The sequence below is a fragment of the Macrotis lagotis genome, chromosome X, assembly GCF_037893015.1.
Source record: "Macrotis lagotis isolate mMagLag1 chromosome X, bilby.v1.9.chrom.fasta, whole genome shotgun sequence".
NCBI classification, from domain to species: domain Eukaryota; kingdom Metazoa; phylum Chordata; class Mammalia; order Peramelemorphia; family Peramelidae; genus Macrotis; species Macrotis lagotis.
Window position 1 is genome coordinate 436,526,639 of NC_133666.1, and position 12,234 is coordinate 436,538,872.

A 12,234-nucleotide genomic window follows, 5' to 3' on the forward strand; every position below is an offset into this window, starting at 1 on the left:
TTAGAGAACCTTAATTTCATTTCTGACTATTCTTATAACCTATGTGACTTTGGACAAGAAAGATAACCTCTAAGGGGCCTCAATACTCATCATCTTGCTTTGTAAGATGAAAAGACTGAACAAGATTAACTTGGTCCCTTTCTTTTAGATTCCATCAGCATTGACTCAACTCTTCATCTGATATTATTTTAAAGTCAATTAATTTGAAAGGTAAAATGAGTCTTGGTGTTTTTGAGAGACACCTGACTAAGGAGTTTGGGAGACATTATGACATGCTGAAAAGAAGACTGCTTTGGGGATCAACAGTTGGAGGGTTTTTTGTTCTTGTCTTTAGGCAAATCATTTATCTCATTTGGCTCTCAATTTCTTGGTAGAGGATTTTCTTTTTTTTTTTTTTGGTGGGGAGGGAATACCATTGAAGTTTTTTTTTTAATAACCTGGAATACAAGAACTTGGTTTTTTAAATTTTTGTTTTAAACAAAATTGAAGGACCCATAGAAATGGTTATGAACTATCAAAACAGTTTAAAACCACCAGTCTAGTATGTAAAAAAAGTGGAAGTTCCTTTAACTGAAGGAAGTTTTGCAAAGACACCTCTTCAAGTCATCTCAAACAAGTTCAAACTAATGAAATTATTCCAGGAATTTCTCCATTTCAAACTGTCCTTTTCCAATTTTTGTGTAATAAATTTATACAGAGACTGTGCAGACCACCTTAAACTCAACACAATCCCTATGTTTCCCTTGAATATTCAGAAGTCTTAAAAGTAAAAGAAAATCAGACAAGCCATAGGATTATTTTTCAGTTAAATTTCAATCAGGATCAAAGCCATCAATAATAGGCACATAAAATAACTTTTCACTATGGTTAGTAATTATATTTATTTTCTATCAAGTTACTGAACATCATTAGCCAGTGAATTCTAAGTAAAAATCATAATATGGTTTATATCCTTAAGATAAAATGTTTTCTTTTTGGAAAAATAAAATGTTGAGTCACAGTAATGGTAAATTAGTTTCCAAATTTTTGTATGAATTTAAGGTCAAAAGAAAATTTCTGGAATAAACATTGAGAGTTATAAAACTGACTCATGGAACATTACATCAAGAATCCCATAGCACACAAATTGTGAAAATACACTCAACTTTAACCTTTGAAGCAATGACAGACTAAATTTGCTTTAATACTTGTTGGAATTTTTCTTCTTCAGAATAGCACACTCATCCTACAATATTTTTTTTTTAGGGGGGGAGGAGGGGGAAGAGGGACAGAGACAGAGAAAGACAGAAAGAGAGACAGACAAATAGAGACACACAGACAGACAGGGTCACAGAAAGAATGAGTATACAGCACCAGTGTTGAAGTCAGGAAGACTATCTTTCCGACTTCAAATTTAACCTCAGACACTTATTAACTGTGTGACTCCAGACAAATCATTCAATCCAAGGTTGCCCCAGTTCCTCATCTGTGAAAGAAGCTGGAGAAGGAAATGGCAAATCACTCTGGTGTCTTTGCCATGAAAACCCCAAAAGAGGGTTATGGAGAGTCAGACAGGATTGAACATGCATATCTACATACATACATATCTACATACATACATATCTACACACACACACACACATATATATATATATATATATATATGTATGTATGTATGTATACATATTAGTGTGTGAGTGTGACAGTGCAATGTAGTGAGCAGAAAGGTGATCACCAAAAAAACCAGGAAAAACGATTCTCAAGTATTGGCTTTTAGATATATTATATGGGTGACTCTGGGCAAGTCCCAACTCCTCAGTGCTCCAGTCAACTCTCTTCGACCCTAAGTTTGGAAAGAGTGATAATATGAATTAATTGAAAGAATTTACTCATCTGAGAGAGTTTCTTATATCAATGGCATCACTGGCCCAGTCCCTATCCCTAATCCTATTCTATACTCAGGTTATCTCTGAATATACTCCTATCCTCTTGAGGGCAGGGGCTGCCCCATTTTTATCTTTTATCTGCAACACCCAGCATAATGTCTGACATATAATAAGGGTTTAATAATGCTTATTGATTGATTGTTGGTTCTCATTTTGGATAATGCTTTGGATAACCATTTACTGCATTTAGCAAGTCAGTTTCTCTGATATAAATGTGCCCAAATAATTACATACATACTTCTAGAGAAAGATCAAAGAAGTTCAGACTTGAAAGAACCTCTGAATTTTATCTTCTTCAACCTGCATCTAAATGAAAACTTCATCTACAACTTTTCATTCAAATGGTCATCCAATCTAAAGACCTCTAACCATTAGAGCTATTCAAGTGTTACTGGTTTCAAAATGGGAAGTTTTCCCTTAGATTGAACTTGTAATGTAACATTAGATTGTGAATTTCTTGTGGGCTGGCACTGCCTTTTTTCTCCTTTTGTATACCCAGCAATAGCATAATATTTACCAACAGAAGCTACTAAATAAATGTTTATTGATTGATTAACAATAGTAACAGTCCTTATTAAATACCTAAGTACTGGAAACTCTGCTAGACTTTGGGAATACAAATAAAGTACAAAGAACAAAACAGTCAATGAACTTAATTTCTAACTTAAATACACACAAGTATATGACTTTTTTACATACCATCTTAATTCTAAAATTTTGCTTGTATTTTGAAGAAATCACCATTGTTGCAAGGTCAGAGAGCTCTCAACTGTTTAAAATATAACTTAATATAATTAAAATTACTTCAAGGATATATGTTACCCAAATTTAGAGGTATGGAGTAGATACCTTAACATTATATGAGTTGATGTTACAGTTGATATTTATTTAGTTCAGAAATTTATCTTCTAGGGCGCTAGGTGGCGCAGTGGATAGAGCACCAGTCCTGGAGTCATGAGTACCTGAGTTCAAATCCGATCTCAGGCACTTAATAATTACCTAGCTGTGTGGCCTTGGGCAAGCCACTTAACCCCATTGCCTTGCCAAAAAAAAACCTAAAAAAAAAATAAATGGAGTACGCTGTATTAGAATTAATGGAGGAGAGGGAGAATCTAGAGAGAACCTTATTGTTTTATTCTTAAGATACAAAAATCAACAATAAAGTCATTTTTTAGTGTATGGTCTTGTATATGAGTTTCTCTGGAAGCAAATGTGCTTATAATCTCAACTAAGTAAAATTCTATTGTTTATATAATTTTAATGTTCCTCCCATGTGTTGTATAGTTACTGTTCACATTTTGTCGAATTAGCAGATGTCAAAATCAGAGTTAAATATTCTCCTATCTCAGTTAAATTTCAAGTTAAATTGTTTCAATGACTAAATTCAGAGGATCACTAGTATGGATTAATCAGAGGTATTAATTTGGATTATACATTGGTGAGGGAGGGCCACTATGAATCAATAAAAAGGATGAATTGCAGAGTTTAAAAAACAAAACAAAAATTCCCCCAAAAATATATGTTGTGCCTTTCCTTTGTAACAGATTGTAACTAAGTTAGAAATCCTCAGAGTTCTAGATTTAATGAATAGATAATGGTATGCAATTAGAATAGTGACAGTTTATAAAAGTACTTGTAAATGCAAATTATGAAAGACTTGTACCTGTCAGAAAGATGGAATGCTAGACACCTCGAAATGATCTTTGAAATCAGCCAATCTAATGCCCTTATTTTTACAAATGGGGAAACCAAGACCCAGAGAGATAAAGTGAACTGGTCCTTGGTCACATAGTTGGGGAGTAGCAGAGCTAGAGCTGACTCTGTACTTTTTAGTAAGCAATCTTCCTTCTCTTTCTTGGAGCAAAAATTCTCCCTACAAACTGTTTCTTTTCCATTTGCTAAGCAATCCCCGCCCCCCATAGAAAACACAAAAGTAAAATTCAGCTTAGATCTTGTCCAAAGCATAGAACTTTATATACTTACAGAATACATGCATACCCACACACACATATTCCTTATTCATAAGACACATCAAAGTAAAATTGTAGGGGTGGTTAGGTGGCATAGTGGATAAAGCACCGGCCTTGGAGTCAGGAGTACCTGGGTTCAAATGCGGTCTCAGACACTTAATAATTACCTAGCTGTGTGGCCTTGGGCAAGCCACTTTATAACCCCATTTGCCTTGCAAAAAAAAAAAAGTAAAATTGTATTTGGAGTCACAGGGCCCTGTTCAAATTCAGATTATATCACTAACTTCTAGTGTCATTTAAATATGCTGAATTTCAGTATCCTCATCAATAAAACGAAAGGTTTAGACTATCTAAACTTAAAAGATCCTTTCAATTCTAAAGGCAAGATCCTATGAAATTTTCTGTGACTGCCTGATTGTATATACTCTACTGAGGATCACCAAAATAATCAGAAAATTATTTGTAGGTGATTTGGTATGGAACAGAATTGTTATATGCTACTGACACATAGGATTATAATTTTGCAAATTGCTAAATTCAAAAGAGGGCAGCTAGATGATATAGTCAATAGAACTCTGGACAGTGAGAAAAGATGAGAAAAGAGGGGAGGATATTATTTGAATGAGAATATCTTTCTGGAATATCAGGATGAAGTGAGTATTAAGTTTCTTCTCTTTGCCCTTTCCCTCACATTACCAGAAGTGACATTAGCACTTTTTCACCATAGCTAAATTCATTCCCCTACTGTAGAAATATGCTTTGTCCTTGAGTGTTTGAATGGAAGTTACTTCCTCTTCCTTAGAAATCACAGATTTTTGTTTGTTTCTTTTTTTTTAGTTTTTGCAAGGCAATGGGGTTAAGTGGTTTGCCCAAGGCCACACAGCTAGGTAATTATTAAGTGTCTGAGGCCAGATTTGAACTCAGGTACTCCTGACTCCAGGGCTGGTACTCTATCCACTGAGCCACCTAGCCGCCAGAAATCATAGATTTTAAAGTAAGATGGGATCATATTTCCAACATTCTCATTCTAATATGAGAAACTGACACTTTCATGAGTTTAAGTGACTTACCAAAGGCTGTACTAGGAAACTCAGGGCAATCATTACCTAACATTGCCCCAAACTCAATGAAATCATCTTTAAACAGTGTAAAGAACAACTGAATAGTCACTCTGGAGTCAAAGAACTTGGTTCAAATACATACTCTGACACTAGTCTATCCTCTCAGTTTCTGTATTTGGAAAATGGGGAAGTTAGAATAGATGACTTCTGAAGTTTCAACTAGATTTATGATTCTGTGAAATGCTATATTCCAAATTCTAAGGATGAGATTAGGTGAATTAATTTGGAAGTTAAGCATAATGAAAGCATTAAAAGTAAGGAAAAAGTTGAAAATAGCTTGGAAAATGGCAACAATATAAAGGATGATGTTTTAGGCAAAAAACTGAAAAGCAACAGGAAAACCTAGCCAGAGAAAAGTTTAACTTGTGAAAATCTTTGAAGTCAAGTTTACATATTTAATTTTTTTTAAATTTATGCTGCTGTTTTGAGTTGTTTCAGTCCCTTGTGACCACATTGAAGTTTTTCTGGCAAAGAGATTGGAGTGGTTTGTCATTTCCTTCTCTGGCTTATTTTACAGATTAGGAAACTGAGGCAAACAGTTAAGCGATCAGTATCACACAAGTAGAAAAATGTATGAGGCTGGATTTGAACTCAGGGCTTCCCAACCTTCAGGCCCAGAGCTATATTAACTGTTCCACCTAGTTGTTCCCCCAATGCTATAATCTTTTCCAAAAGGAATTTAAATAACTCCAACCTCAATCCTCTTCTGAAGTTTTATTGTGTTACAGAGATGATCCTGCATTTCCAGAGATGACTGTGTATTCCCAAAAGACTATCTCACAAATTCTGACATGTCATTCTAAGCTGGAAAGATTTTGAGTACTCCAGTGGAACATTATGCAACTATCATCGAAGGACCAGCCTAGAGAGGTTCAGAACCAGAAAACTGATCAAAGAATTTTTTTTCAGTCACAGTAACAGATCATTTACTACGGTATAGATGGTTTATAATTTCTTACTGTGGAAAAAGTATTCATACTAATGATATCATGGGTCTTTGGAACACTGAAAGATATTAAGTTCAGGATCATGTTTTGGGCTTAAATAAGTGATATGTGGGTTAAAATTATTGACTAAAGTCAAGCATAACAATTTCTATTTGAATAGATCTATTATAAAGCCTGTGTTTAAGTGCCAGAAGGGGCCTTAGACATTATCTCATCAACTACCCAACCAATCAATAGATAAGTCTTTACTAAACATCTACTATGTTAGTAGGTACTATCTGAGGGCAAGTCTAAATTATGGGCAGATCCTCTTATTTTACAATGCAGAACATTCAGTGACATAACCCAAGTCACAGAGGTAACAAAGAGCAATACTATTTTGAACGTCCATGTCTTCTCTTTCACAAACTAATGCTCCTAGCTCTTACTTATCTCTAGTGGTTCAGTATAAAGCACAATGGAAGGGTTATTCTTATATACACACGTGTGGAAAAATAGCCTAACTAATGAGATTTATTGATCCATACTCCGCTGTCAATAGAGCTTTAACATTTAAAAAAAAGGTGCTCACAAGAATTATTATAAACCAACCTATCTACTGTACTTTTGAATTAAACCTAAATCCTTCTGTTTAACAGAAATATACATTACAATTTCATAACCTTTCTTTAAGTGCCTCCCACAGAGTCTGGGCAGTGTTCTTCCCTGAATGACTACAGGGTGAGAGTTCCAATTGAAACAGTGTAAGAAGGTTCAGAGAGAGGGAGAGGCTCTGATAAGCAAAGATACCCAAAGGAGTTTGGTATGTATGTGTAAATATTTTAAGCTGTAATTGCTTCCTATACAGTGATAGTAGCCCAACCTCTGGTACAGTAGAGCGTGCTTCTGCCTTGGATGCATTCCCTGTTATAGGTTTTACCACCTCACCAACTCTTTACATTAGTCATTACTCAGATAAAAGTTTCTACTACCTGTTTGTTCCTCAACAATGGTACAAGAATTGGGGAGTCATTCTGATTACAATTTTCAATCTTTTAAACATGAAACAGAACACAGAGGGAGGTTGTTAGGTCAACAATCAAGTCCTGCTGTCCTCAAAAAGGCCATAACTTCTCCTGTTTGTTCAAGCCATTCTATGGATAACATTCATTTATCAGCATGTCTTTCTTTCTTTACCTACCCAAGTTGTCAAACTGGCATTTTGCTTGGCACAGCTGGTTTTTCACTTTGTTCAGTCTTCTTTAAGAGCATCAGTATTCCAGTTCAAGGTGTAATGTCTTAAGCTCACACAATGTGGGCCAGGGACACTCCCTAATCTTTCCAAAACTTGGTATTGCTGACACATCTCTCATTCCTAGTGTTCAAATTAGTTTGGCAGAAAATCCCTCCGGCAAAAAGATGGGATACTGCCATAAGTCAAATTAGCAAGACAAGAATTTCTCTTTCCTCCTCCCGTCCACCCCCCTCTTTCTCTCCTCCTCTCCCCTTCTTCTCTCTCCCCTCTCTCCTCCTCCTAACTTGTCTCTCTCTCCTCCATTTTCTCCTCTCTCTCCTCCTCCCCCCCCTCCTCATTCTTCTCTCTCTCTCTCCCTCTCCTCTCCTCTCCTCCTTCATCCTTTGAGGTTATACATTTGGAGATGGAAGCAACTACCCTCATCCTTCCCTCCAGCTTTATAAACGAGCAAACTGATGCTCAAAAAGTAAAAGACGGATGTGGCCAAAGTCAAACACACGACACATCAGTCAGTATTCCAAGCCGGGTCTGAAACTCAGGTGAGCTTCCCTCGAGGCCAGGTAGCTCTGTAGGGTGGTTCTTAATCACTCACTTTGTCTTCTACAATGGGCCCTAAATTCTCTTTGAAGTTCGGCAACTATAAATCTGGAGATAGGAACTAAGGACGCCCAGGTGAGAGGGAACAATGCCTCCAGAGCCTTAGAACTGGCCTCGGGGCCGATACTATGCTAATCAAGACGAAGCCAAGCAGCCGGGGGCACCGGGGAAGACTCAGCCTGTGATTAGGATTAGTCACGGAGCCCGAGATCTCTAGAGATGCCCGAGAGGTCTGGAGAGGCTCCGGCCGGCCCAGCCAGCCCGGACTGCGAGGGCAGGCGCCGTTCGGGGCCCGGCCGGCTTCCCCGGCTCCCCGGGACGGGGCTCCTCTCCGGGCCGGTTTCTGTCCCTAACTTTTGCGCCCCCTCCCCACGCCGAAAAGAGGAGACAAAACTCCGGGGCCAGCCCGGGCGGCCCCCGCGCCTCGGGCCAGGCGGAGGCTCCCGCGGGAGCTGCCCCGGCCCATGAGTGTCCTCTCCCCCGGGGACCGCGGAGGCCGGCCCCGCCGCCCCCGCCCCGCCAGCCCCTTCAGACGGCCAGTCCCGGAGGGAAGCGGGGACCGAGGGGACGCCCGGCCGGCGCCCCGCGCCCAGGTGAGAGGACACCGCCGGCGGGGCCCCCGCTGCGGGCTCCTGCCAGCGTGGCACGCCCGGGCGCCCGGCCAGGGCACGCGGGGGCTGCCCGGGCGGCGGTTCGCAACTTCTTGCCCCGCTCGGCTCCCCGGCTGGGGCGCCCGCCGCCCCGACCCCGAGCGCGCCGCCCGGCCGCTTCGGGAGCGGGACGCGGCTCCGAGGCGCGCGGGAGAGGGGCGAGGGCGCGGGGGCCCGCGGGGCGCTCCGCGCACCCACTCACCTGCTCCGCCGCCGCCGCTCTCCCTCCGCTGACAGCTGGGGGCTTTGTTTTCTCCACCCACCCAGAGCCCGCCCCACGCCCCGCCCCCGCGGCCCGCGTGACCCGCCGCCGCCCGGCGCTCCTCCCCGCCCCCCGCGCGGCTGCGGGGGCCGCCGGCCGAGCCTCCCCGGGGACCGCGCCGCGCCGCGCTGCGGACGCGTCCCGCCTCGGCTGGCCTGCGGGGCGCCGGGCCTCGGCGCGCGCCGCTGCGCGAGACCCTCGGCCGGGCCGCCGCCAGAAGGGCACCTAGCGCCGTCCGACACCTGAACAGGGATAGTCATCCACGGTAATAACAAGGTGGAGTCTTTTGGTCAGGCTTCCCTCACGTTTGCGGTTGATATTAGCCTTGGCCTCTTTTGAAAATTAAACACCAACTGGGGTGACGCTGCGAAAGACTAATTTGTCGATAGAGTCAGTTTTCGAATTAAATTAATTCTGAGGGGAAAGCTGGTCAAGGCCCCGCCTTGGCTATGGAAGTTTCTTTTAACTTCTGTAGCTTACCGTAAAACCTCTGCTCCGGCTCCTCAGACTCTTATAAAGTCTTGGAAATATTGGCTCTAAAGTTATCAAAACCTTCCTCTAATCCCTTCCTTCTTGTGCACCTTGCTCTCTTACCTGGGCTGTTCTCTTCTGTAAAAGGAGAGACGTGGACTAGATGGCACGGAAGGTGGCGGAGCCCTCAAGCTCTGATCCTCTGGCACTTGGGGTACAACCTTTTGTTGCTATTTAACTTCAGCTGCAGAGCCAGCCTGGCTAGGTGATGAACCAACATTCTTGGAGTTCAAGTCCTGCCTCAAATACTAGTCGGAGGATCCTGGGCAAATCACTTAACCTCTCCAAGGCAACTCACCGAGGCTCCACATTTCTAATGAACTTCTGATGTGCATCGGTGTAGGGAGTGTCAGACATCATACTCAGAATTCCCTATACTTTTTATACATCTTAAATCAAAACAAAAATCCTGTCTGCAGTTTAGATTCAAAACTCTACAAGTCAGAGAGTTTGTGATAGATCAGGCTTTTAGGAGTACAAATAAGGCAAAGCACACTAAGCACATATTTTTTTTAGGTTTTTTGCAAGGCAAATGGCTTGCCCAAGGCCACACAGTTAGAGTTAGGTAATTATTAAGTGTCTGAGGTCGAATTTGAACTCAGGGCCAGTGCTCTATCCACTGTACCACCTAGCCACCCTCCAAGTACTTATTTTGAATTAAATAAGAAAACCATCTAAAGATTTATAGTAATGCCAGAGGAAATGTGCTTCACCTTACCAAAACCATCATCATTCACCTTGCCAACTGGGTGGTATCACAGATAGAGCTCTAGTCCTGGAGTTGGGAAGACCCCAGTCCCCTTCAATCTTCATTCACTAACTACCTGGGCAAATCACCTCTCTTGACCCCCATTTTCTCAACTATAAAATGAAGATAACGATATTTCTAAAAAGACTGTTTCTTAAGTGCTTAGCTCTAGCACAGTGCCTTGCAAATAATAAGTGCTTAAGAAATGTTTCTTTTTCTACATTCCACAAATACATAGGTTTAGGAGCATAGATTTAGAAGTGGAAAGTACATTAGAAGTCAATTAGATGGGCAGCTACATGGCACAGTGCATAGAGCACAGGCCCTGGAGTCAGGAGTACTTGAGTTCAAATCTAACCCAAGACACTTAATTACCTAGCTGTGTGGCCTTGGGCAAGCCACTTAACCCCATTGCCTTGCAAAAACCTTAAAATCAAAAAGTCAGCTCTGTCATTTACAGATGAATAAACTGGGATACACAAAAGAAAGTGGTTTACCTAAAGTTACCTAGGTAGTAGTGGGAGGAGTTGTGCTTTGCATTCAGATCTTTTTTAGGATGCACTCTACTCTTTTTGTATATATGTGAAATATATGTATATATTTGAGAATATATGTGTGTGTGTGTGTATGTGAAACCTAGTTAAAAAGAAAATTAAAAAAGAACTCAAAAAGTCTGTCCCTCAGCTGTTTGAAAGTAAGGAAGGGGATCCAAACTGGCAACTATGTGTCTAAGATTTTTTTTTTTTGGTAAAGAAATAGCAGGTGCTGATTGTTATGCCTCCATGACTCAATCCAGCTGCCTGGCCCCAAATATTACTAAACTGGGATGTTCTCCCCACTCATACCCCGGCATAACCCAGTTTGCACTCTGGTTACTCCCACTGCACCTATTACAAAGTCTGGGACATAAGAGGCTCTTGGTAAATATTAAATGAATTAATATGACAGAAAAAATCATGCAAATTAGAGTTCTGTTTTATTTCCAAAAAAACTTCAAATCTTGATATATCACACAATTCTTTGAAATTGGCATGAAAGCAGCATGAATTTTCATCTCTGAAGTGTCCATCTGCATGTCTGATGAATTATCTATTTTAGAATCTGAGAGGGTAAAAGTTTGGTAAGGTGTGCACATTTTCTCTGACATTACTACAAATCTTTAGATGGTTTTCTTATTTCAAACTATGTACTCAATGATAAATTTAGATGGGGGGGGTGGGGAAAGGGGAAGAGCTTCTCTGTCTCCTCTCCTGGTTTTTCTTCTTCCTATTTCTTAAAGGTGGCCTTTCCCCAAGTTTATGTCATTGACCTTATGTTCTTCTTATGTTATACCGCCTTTCTTGTAACCAATTCGAGACATTCTACACTTACCTCCTGAACTTTAAAATTAAGATATAACTCTGTAGCTATAGCTATGATCTTCTTCATGACTTTCAAGCCTGTATTTTCAAATGCTTACTCAGTTTCTCTCCAAACCACAAAACTCTAAATTCTTATTTCTCCACAGTTAGTAATTCAGTGAATAACAGAACTTGATAAATAGTTGTTGAATAAATAGAATTTTACCTCCATTAAATAATAATTATATTTGCATATAGATATCTACATAGTAAATATTAATGATTAAAAATTTTATTTTTTAAAGAAAGCATTGAAAATAAGTTTGGCATCAAATACTGACAATTTAACTGCTATCAGGGAAAGGATGTTTATATCCTACAGACTTTCATTTAATTAAACACAGTACACACTTTAAAATGTGTGCAAGGCCTAGAATTCAGCACTCAAAATGACACAGTGGTAGCCTTGCAGGAGCTTTGAATTTTCTAGGATAGAGCAACATGTACCCAAGACATTTAAAATGTTAAATGTGAAATGTACAAAGTAGTCCAGGTATCTTCTCTAGAAAAACTGAGGAGGGAAAACTTACTTTTATCTGGGGAGTTGGGGAAGTTTTCACAGAGAAGGTTATACCTAAGCTAGTCCTTAAAGGAAGAAAAGGACTTGGCAGAGAGGGAGGAGTCAATGCTAGTTATGGGATTTCTGCAGAATCTCACTAGTGTTAGTACCAGACCCTGTATTTTAGGGTTTTTTTTTTGTTTTCTGCAAGGCAATGGGGTTAAGTGACTTGCCCAAGGTCACACAGCCAGGAAATTATTAATTGTCTGAGGTCGGATTTGAACTCAGGTCCTCCTGACTCCAGGTGCTCTATTCACTGCACTACCTAGCCACCCCAAGACCCTGTATTT

General features: G+C 40.5%; 1 protein-coding gene and 1 long non-coding RNA gene across 2 annotated transcripts in view; one reads left to right on the forward strand and one right to left on the reverse strand.

Moving 5' to 3' along the window:
* Positions 1 to 8,709, reverse strand: part of MAPRE2 (microtubule associated protein RP/EB family member 2) — a 203,001-nt gene extending 194,292 nt beyond the window's left edge. The window contains exon 1 of the mRNA XM_074199551.1: positions 8,647 to 8,709. The gene's annotated coding sequence lies outside the window, so the exon portion shown is untranslated. The remainder of the gene's footprint in view (positions 1 to 8,646) is intronic.
* A 118-nt stretch (positions 8,710 to 8,827) lies between these two features.
* The window catches only part of LOC141498741 (uncharacterized), a 103,784-nt gene continuing 100,377 nt past the window's right edge, over positions 8,828 to 12,234 (forward strand). Inside the window, exon 1 of the long non-coding RNA XR_012471699.1 lies at positions 8,828 to 8,971. This is a non-coding gene — a long non-coding RNA (uncharacterized LOC141498741). The remainder of the gene's footprint in view (positions 8,972 to 12,234) is intronic.